Source organism: Lissotriton vulgaris, chromosome 7 (assembly GCF_964263255.1).
Source record: "Lissotriton vulgaris chromosome 7, aLisVul1.2, whole genome shotgun sequence".
NCBI lineage: Eukaryota > Metazoa > Chordata > Amphibia > Caudata > Salamandridae > Lissotriton > Lissotriton vulgaris.
The window spans coordinates 813,454,322-813,474,449 of NC_141695.1; the positions used below are offsets into that span (position 1 = coordinate 813,454,322).

Consider the following 20,128-nt stretch of genomic DNA (forward strand, 5'->3'; position numbering starts at 1 on the left):
CCCCACCCAAAACCCCTATTTTCCCTGCATCCCGTCCCGAGAGTTATTTTACACAAAAAAAAAAAAAATATATATATATATATATATATATATATATATAGATAGATATATTTTATTTTAATATGCGTTGTCATAGTATGCGTTGTATTTGTTTTTTTTGTAATGGTACTTTTCCATTACTATTACTATTTCGCGTTGTAATGGTATGCGTGGTAAAAACATGCGTTGTAATGGTACTTGCGTTGTAAAAAATGCATTGTACTAGCATGCGTTGTAATAGTATGCGTTGTAGTGACATACATCCATCCGGACTCCCCCCATCTCCGGCCCAAAAGCAGCGCCACACAGACCAACACAGACCAACACGTCTCGCTCGAGGCCAAGTTCTGCCACAATGCGCTCTATCCAGACCATTTGCTGCTTTCAGCAAGTGGTTCCCACTAGCTCTACCCCCTACTTTGGGCGGGAGAATTGGCAGGAAAAACAAATGAGTAAGAGAGGTGTGCCCATCACCACCTCTACTGGCGCTCCATCACGTTGGACAGGTGGGTGCTGCAAATCATCCGAAGAAGCTACTCCCTCCCCTTAGAGGCGACCCCTCCAGCCATGCCACCGCAATGCCACTGCATGTTGGGGGATCACTTGCAACATCTGCAGGAATCAGTTATGGCCCTCTTGGCCAAGTGGGCCATCGAGCGCGTTCCTGGGCCAAAAGTAGGATGTGGTTGCTACTCCCACTACTTTCTGGTACCCAAGAAGGGCAAAGGAGGCCTACGCCCTATCTTGGACCTCCGGAGCGTCAACGGCTTTTTCCAGAACGAGGAGTTCAAGATGCTGACTTTAGCTCAGGTCCTAGCTGCCCTAGACCCTGGAGACTGGATGGTAGCGTTGGACTTGCAGGACACATAATTTCACATCTCCGTCCTGCCAGCCCACTGCCGCTACCTGCGCTACCTGAGGTTCACGGTAGGCCACGAGCACTTTCAGTTTACCGTACTCCCCTTCGGCCTTACCAACGCCCCTCAGGTGTTCACGAAAGTGATGGCGGTGGTCACAGCTCATCACTCTTCCCCTATCTCGACGACTGGTTGTTGAAGGCGGGCTCGCCCCAGACAGTTGTCCCACCTCCAGACTACGGCCGACCTCCTGCACTCGCTGGGGATCTCCATCAACGTGCCGAAGTTGCATCTGTTCCCTCTCAGAAGCTCCTTTTCATCAAAGCGGTTCCAGACTTGGCGCAGTTTCGGGTTTATCCCCCCAAACAGGAGGTTCGGGATATTCAGGCTCTGATTCTGATCTTTCAGCCTTTATCCCGAGTTTCGGTCAGGTTGATGCTACGGCTCCTGGGGCTGATGGCCTCCTGCATCCTTCTGGTGCATCACGCCCGGTGGCGGATGCTGGCTCTGCAGTGGGACCTGAAGTTTCAGTGGGCACAGCATCAGGGCGACCTCTCCGATCATGTCCTGATCTCAGAGGGCACTGCAGTGGTGGCTCACGAACCGTGATAGGGTCACTGGCAGATCCCTCTCCCTACCCCAACCGGAGCACGTAGTAGTGACGGATGCGTCCCTCCTGGGATGGGGGACCACATGGGAGAGGCGGAGATCAGAGGTTTCTGGCGGAGTCCCGGCTCCATATCCACCTTCTGGAGCTGCAGGCGATCCGTCTTGCACTGAAGTCATTCCTTCCCTCTGTCCGAGGAAGTGTAGTGCAGGTGTTCACGGACAACACCACTGCCATGTGGTACTGCAACAAACAAGGGGGGGTGGGCTCGTGGACCCTTTGTCAGGAGGCTCTGCGCCTCTGGACATGGATGGAACACCAGGGCGTCACCCTGGTGGTTCAACACCTGGCAGGTTTCCTGAACGCCATGGCGGACAAACTCAGCCACCGGTGCATGATGGATCTTGAATGGCGTCTGAATTCGGACGTGGTGCAAGGTCTCTTTCGGCAGTGGGGAGAGCCTTGGTTAGACCTATTTGCCACCGAAGAGAATGCGCAATGTCATCAGGTCTGCGCATTGGAATTTCCAAGGCAGCACTCGCTCTGTGACACTTTTCGTCGCGAGTAGAGCTGCGGTCTGTTGTACGCTTTTCCGCCTATACCACTTCTGCCCAGAGTGCTGAAGAAGATCAGGCGAGACCAGGCCCAAGTCATTCTTGTGGCTATGGACTGGGCACGAAGATACTGGTATCCCGAGCTACTAAGCATGTCAGTCGATCCCCCGCTTTGTCTGCCTCTTCAGGAGGACCTTCTGCGTCAGCAGCAGCAGGGGACGGTCCTCCACCCTAACATGTCCAGTCTCCACCTACATACGTGGAGATTGGGCGGCGACAGTTGAGGCCATTTGACTTGCCTCCTGAAGTCTGTGATGTGATTCTGGCAGCCAGGCATCCCTCCACAAAATCGGTATACGCCTGCAGGTGGAACAAATTTGTGGCATGGTGCAAAGCAAAGGCTGTGGATCCACTCTCTGCCCCCCTTTCAGAGGTTATCCTCTTTCTTCTTTCTCTTGCCCAGCAGGGCTCTGCTCCAGGCACTATTAAAAGGCTACCTCTCGGCCATTTCAGCCTTCTTAAGGCTTCCTGATCAGCCTTCTCTTTTAAAGTCCCCTGTTGTAAATAGATTCTTGAAAGGCATCACGCACGTGTATCCTCCTGTTCCTTTCGTGATGCCTCAGTGGAACTTGAACCTGTTACTGACTTATCTGATGTGTGCTCCCTTTGAGCCACTTCATAATTGTCCTCTTCATCTTCTGACTCTTAAAACGGCATTCCTGGTTGCCATCACCTCTGCCAGGAGAGTGACTGAGCTCCAGGCTCTATCTTCCAAGCCTCCTTTCCTCTCTGTCCATCCGGACAAAGTTGTTCTGAGGACTCGTCCTTCTTTCCTGTCCATGGTGGTCACAGCCTTTCATATCGGGCAATCCATCACCTTGCCCACCTTCTTTGCGCCTCCGCATCCCTCGAAAGAGGAAGAGAGGCTCAACCATCTGGACCCAAAACGTGCGCTCTCCTTCTATCTGGACTGCACACGCCAGTTCCGGATGGACAACCAGCTCTTTGTTGGTTACGTGGGTGCTAAGAAGGGATGGGCAGTGCATAAGCAGGCCATCTCTCGGTGGGTCGTGTTGTACATCAAGGTCTGTTATTCCTTGGCAAAAAAGGAGCCTCCTGTGGGGCTGCGCGCCCATTCCACTCGGGCCACGGTGGCTACTACTGCCCTGGGTCGGGGAGTCCCCTTGCAGGACATCTGTCAGGCAGCAACGTAGGCCTCGCTGCACACATTTGCTAGGTACTACCGCCTGGACAGCCAAGTCCGGAGAGATGGCTTTTACGACTGTTCCGTTCTTCAGGACTTTTTGGTGTGATCTTGGTTCGCAGATGCACCACCGGGGTTGGTATTGCTTGGGTATCAATTCTAAGGTAAGGAATCTAACACTAACCTGTTTTTTTCAGATGCACAAGTTACTTACCTTCAGTAACGATATATCTGTAAGAAACAGTAGTGAGTGTTAGATTCCTTTCCGCCCTACCCATCCTCCCCGTTCTGCGAACCAATATCTAGGGTTAAGGCATCTCCCTTTGAGGGCCCTAGTTTCATAGCACCTTTGTCGGTTTCTATCATGGCTCTGCGTTCCTGGCGCGGAAAGCTATGTATAGAACTGATGTCAGCGCGCGAGTGCGGCGTCTAAGTACTCCGACAAAGTCATCCTGCGATCACGAAGCCGACGACGGACGCAGAGCCGCAGATGGGCCTACCGACGCGCAAGGGTACTGCTGACGAAAATGTTCCAGATCCAGCCTGACGCCGGGGGATATTCTAAGGTAAGGAATCTAACACTAACTACTGTTTCCTACAGATACATCGTTACCAAAGGTAAGTAACTTGTGCATTGTGTATATTTCATAACTTTGAAGGATTCAAATTTCTAAAAGTCGGACTATACTTACCAATAGTCCAAAGATATATACATCTACGTATTCACAATTAAGGAATAACCAAGCAGTCGGCAATGGAGAAGGTCGAATCGTTTTATTGAATCAAAATACAAGCCCTGACAGGGGAGCCTCTGTCTACACGACCCATGAATGCACAGAGGAGACTAACTAATACACATTACACAAAGTACATATATATTTTTTGCAGATTCTGGTTTACACCAAGTATGGAAATACACAAGCTGTCCGTTAGTCCACCGGAACATCCATTTAAGGTTCTTACACATGAATCAATAGCGAAGCTAAAAGCTATTCCTAGAGTAGGTCAGTGAGGTGCCCTTATTGTCTATCCTGGACCCGTGGAGTACAGAAACAGACCCTGCTACAATGTATGCGTCCTACAAGAAGAACAAATCTGACCTTGGATTTCCCTGAACCATGTTCCACTAAAAGAGAAGCAACTTAAACGGTTTAACCTGTTTTTCGTATTCTGTGTTATACCGTGAAGTATCAACACTCTTAAAGATAGACGAAGGGATATAACACTTAGTAGTCCTAACTTCATAAATTGGACGGAACGACATTCTATAACCTACCATTAGGTTATCTTACAATAATGCTTTATTCTCGATTCATAGCTATGAGTATGTGGTTATATATGGTACATAGTGGGACAATCATATTTATATATTTTATATTCCAACAGACGGCCCTTTTGGCCCACTATAGCCAATATAACAAAGTTACATTACTCTACAAATACCCCTTCATCTATCTGCATGAGATCCGCTACTTCCTTCTGAATCATTTGTTTTTCCATCTTCTTTTGTTGGGCCTGGGTCAAAGAAGACGTTATTTTAGTAGCAGAAAAGTACAGCACGCTGGACCACATTGAAGGCATATGCAACAAGTGAAAATTATTCCAAATATTCCCACTACAATCCTAAATACCTTCCATCCCCATGTAACTAGAAGATTCCAGAACCAACCACTAAATGTCCAGGTACCATTTTCCTCATGTAATTCATTAGCTAACAGGTGCAATTTTTTAAGGGCAAGATGTATAGTAGGGGCCGAATCAGGTATGTAAACACAACATGAGCTGCCGATCACATGACAGGCTCCGCCCCGATCTGGCAGGATGACGTCAAGCACCATCCGATTTTGAAGGGAAACAAGTCTCGTAGCCTGAAGCTCTACAGTAATATTAGCTAATATTTCAGTTGTTGTTTGGACCACATTTTCCACAATTCTAGACAGTCGTCTTATATTACGACTGTTGAAAATTGGTCCCCAAAATGGAACCAGTCTCTTTGAGATATCCTCGAACTGTTGTAGTGAGGTATCCATCTGGTCAGTTTTAACAGTATCATAGCTTCTTATAGTTCTTTTAGTTTCTAAATCTCTTTTTACTAATTGATGAGTCTTATGGTAATTTGAAGGGGCAACATATACAGGAGGGTAAAGGAATGACAGATAACACCGTCCTGCCCATCCCATGGGAAGCCAGGTATAAGCATTTTCCCCACAAACAAAATACACGTTAGGGGGAGTGATTATCGGAGGAGTGCTATCAGTTTGCAACGTATAGGTATAATTACAGGTACTACCTCCTACCTTAATGTGACCCCGCCCCCTAATACAAAACGAAGAAGTGGAATTTATAATGGGGACTGGCAGTGCTCTATCATTTGTCACATTACGTTCCTTGAAATGTTGAAAATACAAAGTGGAATTGAAAAGCTCAAAATCCTGCATCTCTTCCTGTAACAAAGTATCATTTTTGGAATCTGTATATACATTCATACAAGCATTTGGATCTAAGGAACCCTGACCTTTATCTCCTTCTGCATCAAACCCTAGTGTCTCTCTATATATTTCAAAATAGCTTCATAGTCTCTTTCAGAATATATTTTGGGATTTACAACATAATGAGAATACATCAAGGATAACAGTTGCCAGCATGCTTCACAACTAGCTAAATACGATAGAGGTAAAGATATAAATAATTCATGTTGATGCATAACGGATGGCAATAATCCACAAACCCAGCAATTCGTCTTGTTTATAGTACTGTGAGTCTGATGTAACATTTCTATAAACACATTTTTCGAATAAGTTTCCCTATGCCTTGCCTTATGCGGGGGTAGAGAATAAAATTGATGTTCTTCGCGGGCAGGAGTAGTCGCTAAGAATTTACGAACTGGATATTGAAATTCTAGATATATAAATACACACATCATAATTACAGTAATGAAAGCAATTAGAACAATGAATGCCACCTTCACTCTGGTGGGCCATCCAGAAAACAATTGCATCTCATGAATCTGGCGCCGAGGGGCCAGCGGTCTTTCATCTTCCATCATAATTCGGCCAAAGGGGAACGTACTCTCTAAAAGTCCAAATCTATCTCGGTCCCTTGCTAAAAGTCCAAAACTAACTTTGTATCCACAAAGCACGACAACCACCAGAGGGTTTCTTCTTCCCCTATAGGGATCTTCTCCCTGTGTCCGTTTTTCTTCCCCTAGAGCCTCACAGGCAGGCTCTTATCCATCCATCCAAAGCAAAGGAAACTTTAAATTACCATCACAGCCCTTTTCTCAATCCTTATTTCTGAACAGAGCTTTTTACACAAAGTTCCTAGGTCTCCATGAGTTCAGTCCAATGTCTCGCTCAGCACCCCAATCACTCTGCTCGATTCTTTAGACGACAATATATTTAGTTTCCTTTCTTAGCGAGTGGGGTACCGTGCTGTTTTCGGGGCCGCAAATCGTAACGACACCGGCCAGGTTGTTCCTGGACAAAGAACAAATCAGTAGCATGGGTGACAGGCCTGGCCTCCTCTCATGCTGCCTCGGGATTAGTAGTTACTCTTGACTCAGCTATTTCACCTTCCCCTTCAGGCAACACAACGTTTGACTGCTCTTTTTCCTGAGCATCAGAAAAAGGGACAAAACTCTGAATCAACTCTCCTTCCTGCCTCGGTACTCCGTCTTTGTTCTGTCGATCAGATGGCAGTGGTAACTGGAGGATCTTCACATGGCTGGCGTGGATCCAATGCTTGCGGCCATGCACTTTCACTGCCGTCCTTGTTACCAGTAATATTTGGTAGGGGCCAGTCCACCTGGGCTCTAGGCTCGATGTTCGTTGATAGTTTTTCACCAGTATCCACTGGCCGGGCTCCAATCGACGTCCGGGACCCTCCGGTAGTGGCTGCAATGTGTCCGATACCTGTTGATGAATAGAACGCAGATCTTTAGTCAATTCATACAGATAATCTGTCATCAATGGGTATTCGATATCTCTAAAGGATCTAGGTCTGGGGACTCCCCATACGTTAACCGGACGGCCGAATAGTATTTCTTAGGGGGACAGGCCCGTCCTTGAATGGGGAGTTGTTCTAAGTGATAACAAAGCTATTGGGAGGGCATCAGGCCATTTTAGTATAGTGTCTGCACAGACTTTGGCCATTTTAGGTTTCAATATGCTGTTATATTTCTCAACCAGTCCCGCAGATTGCGGGTGCCTAGAGGCGTGAAACTTCTGCTTAATCTGCAGGCCATCACAGACACATTGTTCAAGAGTAGAATTAAAATGGGACCCATTATCTGAACAAATAACTCGGGGCAAACAGTACCGAGGAAAGAATTCTTTAATTAGTACTTTTGCAGTGGTAATGGCAGTTGCATCCTTAGTGGGGTAGGCTTCAACCCATTTACTGAAAGCACACACCACCACTAAGACATATTTTAAAGTATTTACACGTTCCATTTGTATGAAATCTATCTGTAAAACTTCAAATGGTAAGGATGGCGGAGCACAATTGCCACTCAAAACAGATTCTCTACCCCCTGGATTATGTTGTAAACACACATGACAATATTTCACAACATGGGCTGCTGTCTTTATAATGTTGGTGTTATACCACACTGGATCTAGTACTGTACTGATCCCTTTTGCACTGATATGGGCTGGGCCATGTGCCATCATAACTACTGCATACACCATTGCGTTTGGGAGCAACCATCGCTGTTTTTCAGATCGATCTATCCAGCACCCATTCTCATCTAGTTTCCCAATATCCTGCTCCCATTTCTGTATCTCTTCTGGAGTTGCTTCTTTCTGTAACAATTTTAAACTTTCAAGAGTATTATCAAATAAAGATGTTTCAATGGGCCACCGGGTAGATGCACTAGAAAACATAGGACTTCCTCTACTTTGAGCAGTTTCCTTCGCTACTGAATCGGCAAAAGCATTCCCTTGTCCTATCGAGTCTACAATTTTCTTATGTGCACTACACTTAATGATGGCTAACTTTTTTGGTAATGTTAATGCGAATAACAATTGATCAATCAAAGGACCATGTTATATTTTCTGTCCATGAGTGGTAAAGAAACCCCGCTCCCTCCAAAGTCTCCCGAAACTATGGGCGACGCCAAAGGCGTATTGACTGTCTGTGAAAATATTTACTTCTCGGCCTTCACAAATTTCACAGGCTCTTAACAAGGCTATTAGTTCAGCTGCCTGAGCTGAATGATGTGGAATCCTTGCGGTTTCCCCTACAGTTTTTAAAGTCCTAATTGCATATGCAGCTGTCGTAGTGCCATCTGGTAATTTAAAACAAGAGCCATCAACGTATAATTCTCCCTCTGGTTCCAGTAAAGGGGTGTCAGTTAAATCTATACGCCCTTTTGTTTCTTCTTCTGTTCTGAACACACAATCATGGACATCAACTTTCTCATCTTTGTCAGGGAGAGGTAATAACGTAGCAGGATTCAAAGTGGTGCATTTCTTAATTGTAATATGGGGGGCAAACAATGTCAGTTCATATCCTGTCAACCTAGCACTCGTGAGGTGTTTTGGTCCTATTTAATAGAATATCTACAGCATGCGGCACCATGACTGTAAGATTATTGTTAAGGACTATTCCTTCTGACTGTCGGATGGCCAGCGCTACTGCGGCAGTGGCCCTCAGACAGCTTGGGAGGGCTCGTGCTACAGTGTATAAAATTGAAGAAAAATAGGTACAAGGCCTCTGTTTCTCTCCAAATGCTTGTGTCAATACTGATAAAGAACAACCGTCCACCTCATGTACATAAAGTGAAAAAGGTTTTCGGTAATCTGGGGTTCCTAACACAGGTACAGAACACAAAGCAGACTTTAAAGATACAAAGGCTTCTTGACATTCATCCGTCCAGGGCAAGGGTTCATGCACATCTTTGGTTGTCAATTGCAACAAGGGTTTAGAGAGAAGAGAATAGTTAGGAATCCATTGACGACAGTAAGAGGTTATACCAAGAAAAGCACGAACATCACGTTGGGTACGAGGAACAGACATGTTAGTTATTACAGATATGCGCTCTGGAGTCAATCGTCTCCCTGCTTTCGACAGGAAATGACCTAGGTAGGTCACCTCCTGTCGACAATATTGACATTTGGAAAGGGACACTTTATTTCCTTTCTTGGCCAAATGTTGTAATAGTTTCACCGTGGCCTCCTTGCACCCCTCTTTAGTATAGGAGGCCACCAATATATCATCCACGTACTGAATGATAGAATTTCCGGCAGGCAGGATTAATTCATCTAGGACTGCTTTTAAAGCTTGACTATAAATACTGGGACTTTCAATATAGCCTTGAGGAGCGCGCGTGAATCTGAAACTGCGGCCAGCCAATGAGAATCCGAAGATATGCCTGCTATCTGGATGAATCGGGATGCTAAAGAAGGCATTCTTCAGATCTATTACTGAAAAATATCTGGCCGAGAGGGGAATCATTGTTAAAATAGCTGTTATATCTGGTACCACAGGATACTATGGAACCACTATTATGCATGTAGGTCAATCACAAACCAATAAGTATTTTTATAATCTGGAGCTCCATCAACCGGTGTCTTTTTCAGAATCGGTAAAATCGGACTATTACAAATATTAGCTGACGTTTCTTCCACCACCCCCTTTTGAATAAGATCCCGAATTATTTCTAACAAAGCCCATTCACCTTCTGGCGCAATCTTATACTGCGGAATGCGAGGCAGCTGCACATTAGGTTTCAAAGTAATGGATACAGGGGCTATCTTTAACAGACCTACATCAGTGTCCCCTGTCGCCCACAAAGTCTGCGGAATGGTAGAAAATTCAGGGGGTAAATGCTCGTTCCTTGCAAAATATTGTGAATCTTTCAAAGAAGGTTTCTGCATTGTCAAATATACACCATCCGGTGAGCAGTAAATCCGAGCATGTCATTTTTTCAAGATATCTAAACCCTAAAGATTCTCACCACAGTTAGATGTTAACAAAAAGGGCGATTGCATAGAAATAGGCCCTAAGTGAAGGGCAGAGGCTTGGAAATAGGGCTTACCACTGGTATTCCAGAGAACCCTACTGATACATTTTTGTGGCCAGACAGAGCCGCCTCTGGGACCATGGCATGAGCAACTGAACTATTCATTGCTCCAGTATCCACTAGGAATTTTCCTGATGCACCCAACAGTTTCTCCTTTACATGAGGTCCCTCTTGGTCTATTGGTACTGTAATGTGGTCCCCTCCCTGTCCTTGGCTGTCTCATGCAAAATCCTGCTCATCATAGTTGTCATCCACAAAAGTCTCATTATAGTACTGCCTATTTTGTGGATTATCAAAATAATTTTTCCAAGAATCACCATCTTCTCTTCTCATGCTATTTCAGTCAATGTTTCCCCAGCCCCGGCCCCGTCCCCTACTGGGAACATTTCTGGCCATTATTAACGGGCAATCCGCTCTCCAATGCCCCTCCTCTCTACCATGTGAGCATTGATTTAGACCCAGAACCGGGGGGCTTCCTCATCCTCTGCCGACCCTTCTGGGGAAGGAACCATGCCTACTTCGCCCTGAATTCTGCCCTCTACTGACTTGTTGCAGAAAAACCCTAGTCTTTAAATCTTTCGTCTTCTTCTCCGATCTTTCCTTATTTTCATTTTCTCGATGTTCATAGTACTGAGACATGCTAAGAATCACAGATGGGGTGGACGTAGTCCATGTACTTTCGGCCGCCTGAAGGCGCGTCATAATCTCTGGTAACAGATTCGTCACATATCTATTTACAAATAATCGTATTCCCCCATCTGTGGATAAATCCTGTCCACAAAAATCTATGAATGTTTTCTCGAATCTAGTGAAGAAATCCGAGACACTCTCGTCCTTCTTTTGTTTACACGCAGCCAACTTATCCCAATCTATCTTTTTAGGGGGCATGAGTGTTTGCATATAAGTAATTATTTTAGCTGGTAACGTCTATATTTCATCTCTGGGTTTCTCTCCAGGTTTCCGTTCTTTATCCCAATCTTTTAATTGATCCCATGCTGCTCCTAACTCGACGATATGATCTGTATCATGTATCTGTCTCCAAATATCGACCGGAATCAAAAGGCCAAAGAACAGCTCAATATCCGCTATAGTCATGATCGCAGAATTAGCAGCCTCGCTCAGTTCCTTGTAGTAAGCGGTGGGATTTTTACGCGGGTCAGGGAGCTGAGCTTTTAATGCAAGGACCTCGCTTCGTTTCCAAGGGATAAAAACCTATTGTTCCTGAAGTTTAGCGTCCTCCCTAGCTCTAGTTACATTGGCCCCGTTATCCCTAATCTCAGGTAATTCTGGGATAAGAAGGGGAAGTACCTCTCTCATTGGGTTCTGTGTTCCTCAATCAGCACATCTCCGATGCATTCGCTCACGATACTGCAGGAGAGTTGCTACGTTCTGATATACTTCATCGGCCTGTAGATGGAATTTATGGGCTCGGTCTCTAATATCTTTTATTATCTGTGGTGAATATCCTTCCTCAAAACACTGTTCCCACAGCGAAATCAAACAAATCGGCATATTTTCTAGAGCTAATTGTTGAGCAACCGGCTGATAATCCTTCATAGTGCTCCAAATATCTTCTAACGTATAAATAGTATTCCGCATCCATTGGGATGCTTGATTTACCATAGTTTGTCGTTCTTCCATTCCCATTGCAGACCTAGTATAAACTCGTGGATCACTCAGGTCCGATCTTAAACGTTTAGGGGTCGTGTCTATGGTAGCCAAAGCTCGAGGATCTATAACACTTTGAGCAGGAGGAGAGATGAATATTGGACTTGACATGGACGGTACAACCGAATCTGGTTGTAACGTGACCAGGGGAGAAGTAGAGGGTCGGAGCGAAGGAGGAGGAAGCAACACATCCCGTATAGACCCATCTAGTGGGGCCATAGCTGTTGCACCTACAGGATTTCGTATGGGAAATACTGGGGGCAGCGGGGGCACCGGTGGGGGTGCAGGCGCGGGTGCAGGCACAGGACCTTGCTGAGCCAACGGCACTGCCGGATATAGCCTCTGTGGGGCATAAGGAGGAGGCAGACGGGCTTCTAATAACCCGTCTAACTCATCACCCGTATTGGTCGGGTTACATAGCTTTTGTCTGTTTCTAAACGGTACTGCCTATCCATTTGAGCAATATTTTCCTCTAATTTCCCCCTATCATAAGCTACTGCCTTTTGAGTTATAGTTTGTCCAGCTTTAATTGTTCCTAATTTCTCTTCCCTTATTCGCCGTCGTTTAGCTTCCTTTAACCATAGGATCAAGGAATCAAACATAGACTGGCGACTTTTATTCATGAACATTTTATTCTGCAAATAGGTTATTTTATTTTCATCAAATGACCCTGTAAGGGGCCATTGCAATTCGGCATTATCCCTAGTATACCTATTTCATAATGTATTAAATAAAATTGGAGTAACGCCATGTTTGACATACATATCAAAACTGGGGCTTCCTTCGGGAGGGGCAGGCTGTCTTTCTTCTAGCCGAGTACCTCTCCCACAGCAGCATCCAAAACATAGTTTACTAAAAGAAGGCATGTTAACAATAATGTTCCAAATGTTTACAATTTCATCAACTTGCTTCTTTCACACGGGCGCGCCCACTTCACCATTCACTCACTTATACTCTTACGATCGTTTTCATACAAAAATACCACAATAGGTCGCAGGGTTTTCAAAAATGAGCTCTTATACAAATTCCAATTCCAATGACATGTCTTCCATTACGAACAGAGCCCGTCGACTCCTGTTCGGGGAATCAATTTCCAAAGAATTCACAATAAAGCCCCTTGGTAGGAAAACCACAAACTCATTTTTTTAGGTATCCCCTGGTCGCACTCTGGTTGGGCTGGTGTTTCGGAGCCCAAGGCTTCCAAAATCCTGGCTTACCCAGCTGCTCCGAGGGCCTCCCTAAGTGAGTTTGGCCGAGCGTACACCCCGCGCTTCGCAAGGCACCAAGTGCAATTTCACAACACAAATACAAATCCTAAAGGCATCTGCCCGTGCAGTCCCTGCACCGCCACGTCAGACCCTTTTTTTCCTGATTCCCTCGTGGTCCGGCTTCCCCGGCCACCGTTTCCAACATAGACACTTCCTTCAAGTGTCTGATTCCTTTCAGAAGATTCACTCACCTGGTGCACTCAGGTCGATCCCGACTTCTCCACTGCCAATTCCTAGACAGACCGACACAGTCTGTATCTTAAGCCCGTAGGACTCCGGCGTAGGGTCTTCAGCCGCCGGGAGGGATACTGGATCAGAGGGCGGACTTTCTACTAGCGGGGTCTTCAAATAAAAAAAACTTCTTGTCCACCCACTCAGTCAGACCTCCTCCCTGTCCCTTCTGCTCCTGATTACAGGAGGGGACGACCCTAACGCGGAGTCCCGGCGGAGTCACCAACTGAAGGATTCCAATTTCTTAAAGTCGGACTATACTTACCAATAGTCCAAAGATATATACATCTTCGTATTCACAATTAAGGAATAACCAAGCAGTTGGCAATGGAGAAGGTCGAATTGTTTTATTGAATCAAAATACAAGCCCTGACAGGGGAGCCTCTGTCTACACGACCCATGAAGGTGCGCAGAGGAGACTAACTAATACACATTACACAAAGTATATATACGTTTTGCAGATTCTGGTTAACACCAAGAATGGAAATACACAAGCTGTCCGTTAGTCCACCAGAACATCCATTTAAGGTTCTTACACATGAATCAATAGCTAAGCTAAAAGCTATTCCTGGAGTAGGTCAGTGAGGTGCCCTTATTGTCTATCTTGAACCCGTGGAGTACAGAAACAGACCCTGCTACAATGTATGCATCCTACAAGAAGAACAAATCTGACCTTGGATTTCCCTGAACCATGTTCCACTAAAAGAGAAGCAGACTTAAACGGTTGAACCTGTTTTTCGTATTCTGTGTTATACCGTGAAGTATCAACACTCTTAAAGATAGACGAAGGGATATAACACTTAGTAGTCCTAACTTCATAAATGGGACGGAACGACATTCTATAACCTACCATTAGGTTATCTTACAATAATGTTTTATTTTCGATTCATAGATATGAGTATGTGGTTATATATGGTACATAGTGGGACAATCATATTTATATATTTTATATTCCAACAACTTGGCGAAAACACGCCCACAGTGGAATTTCCCAAACAGGTGCAGGTAAACAGCAAAATACAGAAGTAAATGGTTTCAGAGCTCATATCTTACACAAAGTAACATAGTCCAAGGCCGTTCCATCCGGAGCCCGCCACCAAGCAAGGGGGAGAGGGCCTCTATCTAATGAGAAAGCTATGTGCTCACATGAACGGTGTGCTCATTACTCAAACAAAACCAGGGGAAAGAAACGAAACCCAAAGAGGAGCATTTCCCGTAATTGAACTAGATCAGCTTCGAACAGCCTAAAATGGCGCCCAAATAGAAAATTGCGCTGCGAATGCTAACTTTCATTAATACTGCATAAGCTTAAACAGGTTCTATTCTAAAAGGCGTTCACACCACCTCCAGCAGGATTCTTAGTGAATTAGCATGTTAAGGCCAGAGCCTTCAAATCATCTGCTGCATTAGATATGTGACAACTGCTTCCCCCAGACTAGCAGAGTGCCACCCCCTGCCCTGGGCCCATTTGGCACAAGAGCAGATGGGAAATTAGTTAGAAGGCATGTCACACCTTCAGTCTAGGTACACCACTAATGTGGGCAACCTGAAGTAGACAGCAAAGGAAGGGTTTAACCATTTTGAAATTGGTGAAACTAGAAACTCTGGGTCAGTTTTTTGTCCAGTCTCCCCAGGAAGTTGTCATATAGTGGTTGTAGTCTCCCCAGGGTTAAGTAGCCCATCCCCTTAACGCCCCTAATTTCAGTATTTAGAGGTACCACTGACACCAACTCAAATGTGTCTACTGGGAACTGAAGGAAGGACAAAGAAGAGCAGAAGTTGTGAGAACAGATGTCCTGCACCGACACTGGCGCCAAACCCTGCCTGGCTGCTTGCACCATGACAATCCGGAAGACTGACCCATCCAGAAGCTGAACAGCCTCCCCATGCCCTTGGAGGGCTGTTCTTATCTTCAACAACCAAGCCGCATCTCCTTTTGGGTGGAGGAGCCATTCCCCTATATCTGGAGGCGCCAATTACATTGACCTGATACTTGTTCTTGCTGGCCATTGGGCTCACAGAGGAATCAACTTGCCATGAAAAGGTTGTTGTGAGTTCAGGAGGCCAGCCCCATTGCTCTCACAAAGTCATTAGCTGCTGACCCCTCCCAAAGCTCTCAGCACCAATACCCTGGCTTGTTGCATGTCCAGTCCAGACACCACCAGCGCAGATAGTGGCCTGCCATTGAGGGACTTCAGGATCCATGAGATCTTCATCCAGAGTGTCCCTGCTGTCCTGTTTTCTCTCAATCTAAAGGTTGGCCAATCCAAGTGAGACCCTCTACCCATATTGACCCCCTGGACAAAACACCTCTGCACACGTGCCCCCATCCCGTGTTCATGTTAACCAGATGAATGACTGATTGAAGAATTTATACAGTGCAAGGCTGCTCAAGCGTGTCTCGGAGCTAGAGTGCATTCAGAGGTGAGGCCCTTAGAGGCTAAAGAGATATATTTTCAGTTGTGTTCTGAAAACATTCTTGTTGGACACTTTTCTGAGAGGTAGAGGAAGGCAAATACTGATAGAGAGCCCACACACACTGAAAAGGGCTCACCCTCTGTAGTGCTAGAAGCACTCTTGTGGTCTGACACCCTGTGCTGATCTTTGAATACCATTATTTTAATTGACTTTGGTGTATTATTTTATCCCTGCCGTAATGTGCGACGTCCAACATATGCTTTGCTTTTCTTATAGGTTTATTTCATTTAATCTTGCAGTCTTTCAGTGGGAGCTGTCACGGAGTAGAATAGCCTTGCCAAGAACAGAATGTTTGGGGGTGCATTCAAAAGCATGAGGGAGAGAGAGAGGTGTGGAATGTCCTTTTTGGTCTCGAAGTGCAGTGTTGTGAGCAGTGGTGCACAAATGTGCACTGTGTTGTACATTGAGAGATGAAGTATGTGATGCTATAAGTAGTAGTGTACAAATGTGCATTGTGTTGTACACTGATAAGTATTATGAAGTTCTTACTATTGTCTTTGACATGTCCTCATGTCATCCTGAATTCTGACTCTGCCTGACTTGAGCTTTATCTACGTGGACAGCTACGCTCGCAAGTTGTTTGGGTTAGTCACATTCAAGGATTGTTTTGTGAGAGTTTGTTTAATGTACCCTGGAAGGCTTTTGTGAGCTTCGTCAAGATAAAGGCTGGAACATGTGAAACTATAGAGGGACCTTGGGAACTCCTTCCTGCATTGGAATGCTTTCTTGGAAGCTGGCTAGTCAAGGATGTTGCATGATTGATCAATTAGGTATTCCTTCCTTTGTGTACATCATTTCTAAGTTTCCTTGCTCTTTGCTACATGTATATATATATGCAACATTTTATTCTGGTTTTGTGCTTGAGTTACTTGATATTTGGGAGTCTGCATTAACCGATATATTTTGCCTTCCTTTTTAAAATATTGAATTAATAAACATGTGAGTGTCACTTTAAATGCGCCTGAATTTGTTTTCTTGCCTCGGCTTCAGAGAGTGCAGGGTCTTGTTTTATCGCCTCGTCTTTTGGGAGTGATGTTTCACTTGTGTTGTTTAAAGGTACACTAGTGCATTTGCCTCCTCTTGGGAGTGGAGTGAAGAACATAGAAACCTTCTCTGGGGTCTCACTGATACTTGATCCTTTTAAACCAACAAAGAAGAAATTGGCACAGAAGCTGTAATATAAAAGTAGCATCTTTAATAACCTCAAATGAGGGAGACTACGTTACACAGAAGCCTTAGCAATTGAATGAGGCAGTCTAAGGAGTACAGAAAGCAGGGGCCTTTTATGTGCTTAGGGTTACATAGTCAGCATAAGACCAAGGGAAGGTCCTGGCTCATGTAAGTATGCAAAATGCCTAATATGGGCAAACAAGATCTGCTTGCTCAACAAAGTAGGAGGAGAGTTACTTCTCCATACAGCAGCAAAAATCGCCTGACAGTTGTATGAGAGAAGCAGGTGCATTCTACTAGCTAGACCCTTCTGAGCATGTGGAAGGCTCTGAAGAGGGAAACAGCACATGGCGAGCACATGGCTAACTAAAATGGCTGCCAAAATACAAAATGGCTTTCAGCTCATGTTAACAAATCCCTCCAATCTTTAACAGATGGTTCTTTTAGCATGAGCTAAACACATTCCTATGATCCAGTAGGAACACAGAAAATATTTTGCACATTAATTTTCATAAATTTATCAATATCCTACTTCATTGCTAGGTGGGCATTTTCCATTCAAAACATTTCATTAAGCGAGTATATATGACTTATAAGCATGAATATAAAAGGAACAAAGCATCGGGTCATAATTAACATTCAGATTGCAGGAGAGAGTAATGACCACTATTACAAACAGAATTATCAGTTCTCCTAGTCCTAAGGTAATCCTAACACAGTCTAGTAAAAACATTTTCAGGGCTCCTATGCATTTCAGTGACCATCCATTTCAGTTTCAGAATAGCTAACCAACACATATCTAATAAAAACATTTTTAGTAAACTTTTCCATTGTTCCCTTTATGAGGGCTAGAACATCAATTATATTTGGGATCAGGAGGACTACACAGGGCCATAAGAATTAGGACAAAGAGCTGCAAAGGGCTACTCGTCCTCAAAAACGGGACATCCAAAGGGGTACATTATTGACAAAAGTCCTTGGGGAAATTGAAGCCGCTGTACAACCAACCAGAGGGGAGTCTTCTCCCGGTGTCCATTTGAGCCTCACAGGCAGGCTCTTGTTGTTTCCACGGTGGAGCTGCACAAATCTCAACTCAAGAATCACAGCCCAGTTTCAAGGGTAAATTCTCTTCTTTCAGGATAGGGCTGTCACCCACCAGGGCAAATGCTCTCAACGATCCTGTCCAGTGTCTCAGGCAGTGCACCATTTTTCTTCACTTCAATCTAACAGGCACCAGAGACACAGCACCTGTACCCTAAACTCAAGTCCTTCCCTAACTCCTGTATTGCTCTGCTGGCGCACTGCTCATTCGTTGGGGCTACATATTGCATCCAGTGTACCCAGGTATCTCTTGACCAACAAACAAAGGAGCAAACTTGCATTCACTTTGGGACCAGGATTCAGAGGCCTGATGCTAGGATCTCTGAAGCAACCCTTGTTTCAAAAGGGGTCACCTCAAGCAAAGCCTCCTCACCATTCTGGTCAGTCTGTGACTCTCAGGTGGGCATCAAATACTTGATCCACAATTTCTCCTTTCTGATTTGTGACCCCGTCTTTCGCCCAAGACAGTGGCAGGGGTACACAATTCATCTCAGGGTTTCAGCCTTCACTGAGGTCCTGTTTGCCAGCAATGCCTGTTCTGGTTACCTTCACGTTGGCTTCAAGCTGGACTGGTGCTGACGCTGACTCCCCAGGCTGAATATGAGGTCCGGGCCCCTCTGGCAATGGTTGTAAAGCAGCACATATCTATTGGTGGACAGAACAAAAGGTCTTTAGACAAGGCACAGAAACAGTCAATCACCACAGAGGATAGTCTCAGAATACTTCCTAGTCTTGGGAAGCCCCATATATTAGCAAGGCACCCAGGAACCACTTCATTTATCTATGTGAGAGCAAAAGAAACCCTGGACCTATTGGTAAGTATAAAAGGAACTCTTTGGTGAACTGACAAGAGTAATACATCACCCAATCCCAAGCAGCCAAGGAAGTGTGTGTTCATTTACTAAACTCCGAGGAAAAGAGAAAAACAACACAGACATACCCTAAATCCTTACATTGGTGTATTCCTGTGTACTAATCTGAAAACCCTAAAAAAAGGAAATATTCTGCACTTTTAAACTACTTGTACAAGACTGCAGGCAGTTTTAAAATGAATCTTCTTAATAAAAGCACCTACATTGTATGCTTAGGACCATGCCCTCATGTTATAGGAGCAACAGGAAAATCTAAAACTGCTAATTTAACAGGAGTTCTTATCTATAAAACAATATTTCCTTAAACATGTTTTGCTAAGGATCACATGGGCATCTTTCCTGCGTTCTACTTTTCATGATCCAAACTATGCAACATCAGCTCTAATAAGGACTGTCAGTTTATTTACACAGACTAGCTAATAAAAGCTAGCAATGCCCTTGCAAAACTATGTAGCACAAGAATAGCATACAATAATGGTGTTATCACCTTAAGACTTTTAGAACAAAACTACCCTCATCTAGATCCCCTTAAAGATCAAATAAGGGAACAACAATCTAGACTATTTATCCTGTCATAATTTCATCAAACAGGATGTGCAGTAACATAACATATATATTTATTAATTTTATTAATGCTAACAATGTTTAAAACAGTATTACTGAATAACCAATTAAATGTCTCATTGGTATTTCACAGACAGCTTAAACAGGCTAAAAAAATTGAGAAAAAGAGAGAGCAACATACATTATACCAAGCCTTAATTTGTAGAGGAGCTAGCCTCCTTCCCCCATTTTGACAGTAGGTAACCTGAAACAGGTTTCACTTCTGTCAATACCATCAACCCTTTTTGTAGCAACTGGGCATAAACAAAGTTATAAGAGGTACATAGCACTTTTGAGAGGGCTAAAAAAACATGAATACCCACACCCCAAATGCACAAGTGAAACATGAGGGCACATGAAGTCAAACTAAATTGCATTGCCTCAGCTTTTTTTTACAGTAATCTTCGGACTAAAAGCATTAGTGCTGTATGTAAATATGGCAAAGCTTATCT

The 20,128-nt window shown here is 44.6% G+C and overlaps 1 protein-coding gene and 1 long non-coding RNA gene across 2 annotated transcripts in view; one reads left to right on the forward strand and one right to left on the reverse strand.

Annotated features, from left to right (window-relative positions):
• DNAH17 (dynein axonemal heavy chain 17) overlaps positions 1–20,128 on the forward strand; it is a 15,539,113-nt gene that overhangs the window by 5,361,609 nt on the left and 10,157,376 nt on the right. The window lies entirely within an intron of this gene.
• Positions 14,295–20,128, reverse strand: part of LOC147702467 (uncharacterized) — a 283,778-nt gene continuing 277,944 nt past the window's right edge. Inside the window, exon 3 of the long non-coding RNA XR_015297525.1 lies at positions 14,295–18,846. This is a non-coding gene — a long non-coding RNA (uncharacterized LOC147702467). The remainder of the gene's footprint in view (positions 18,847–20,128) is intronic.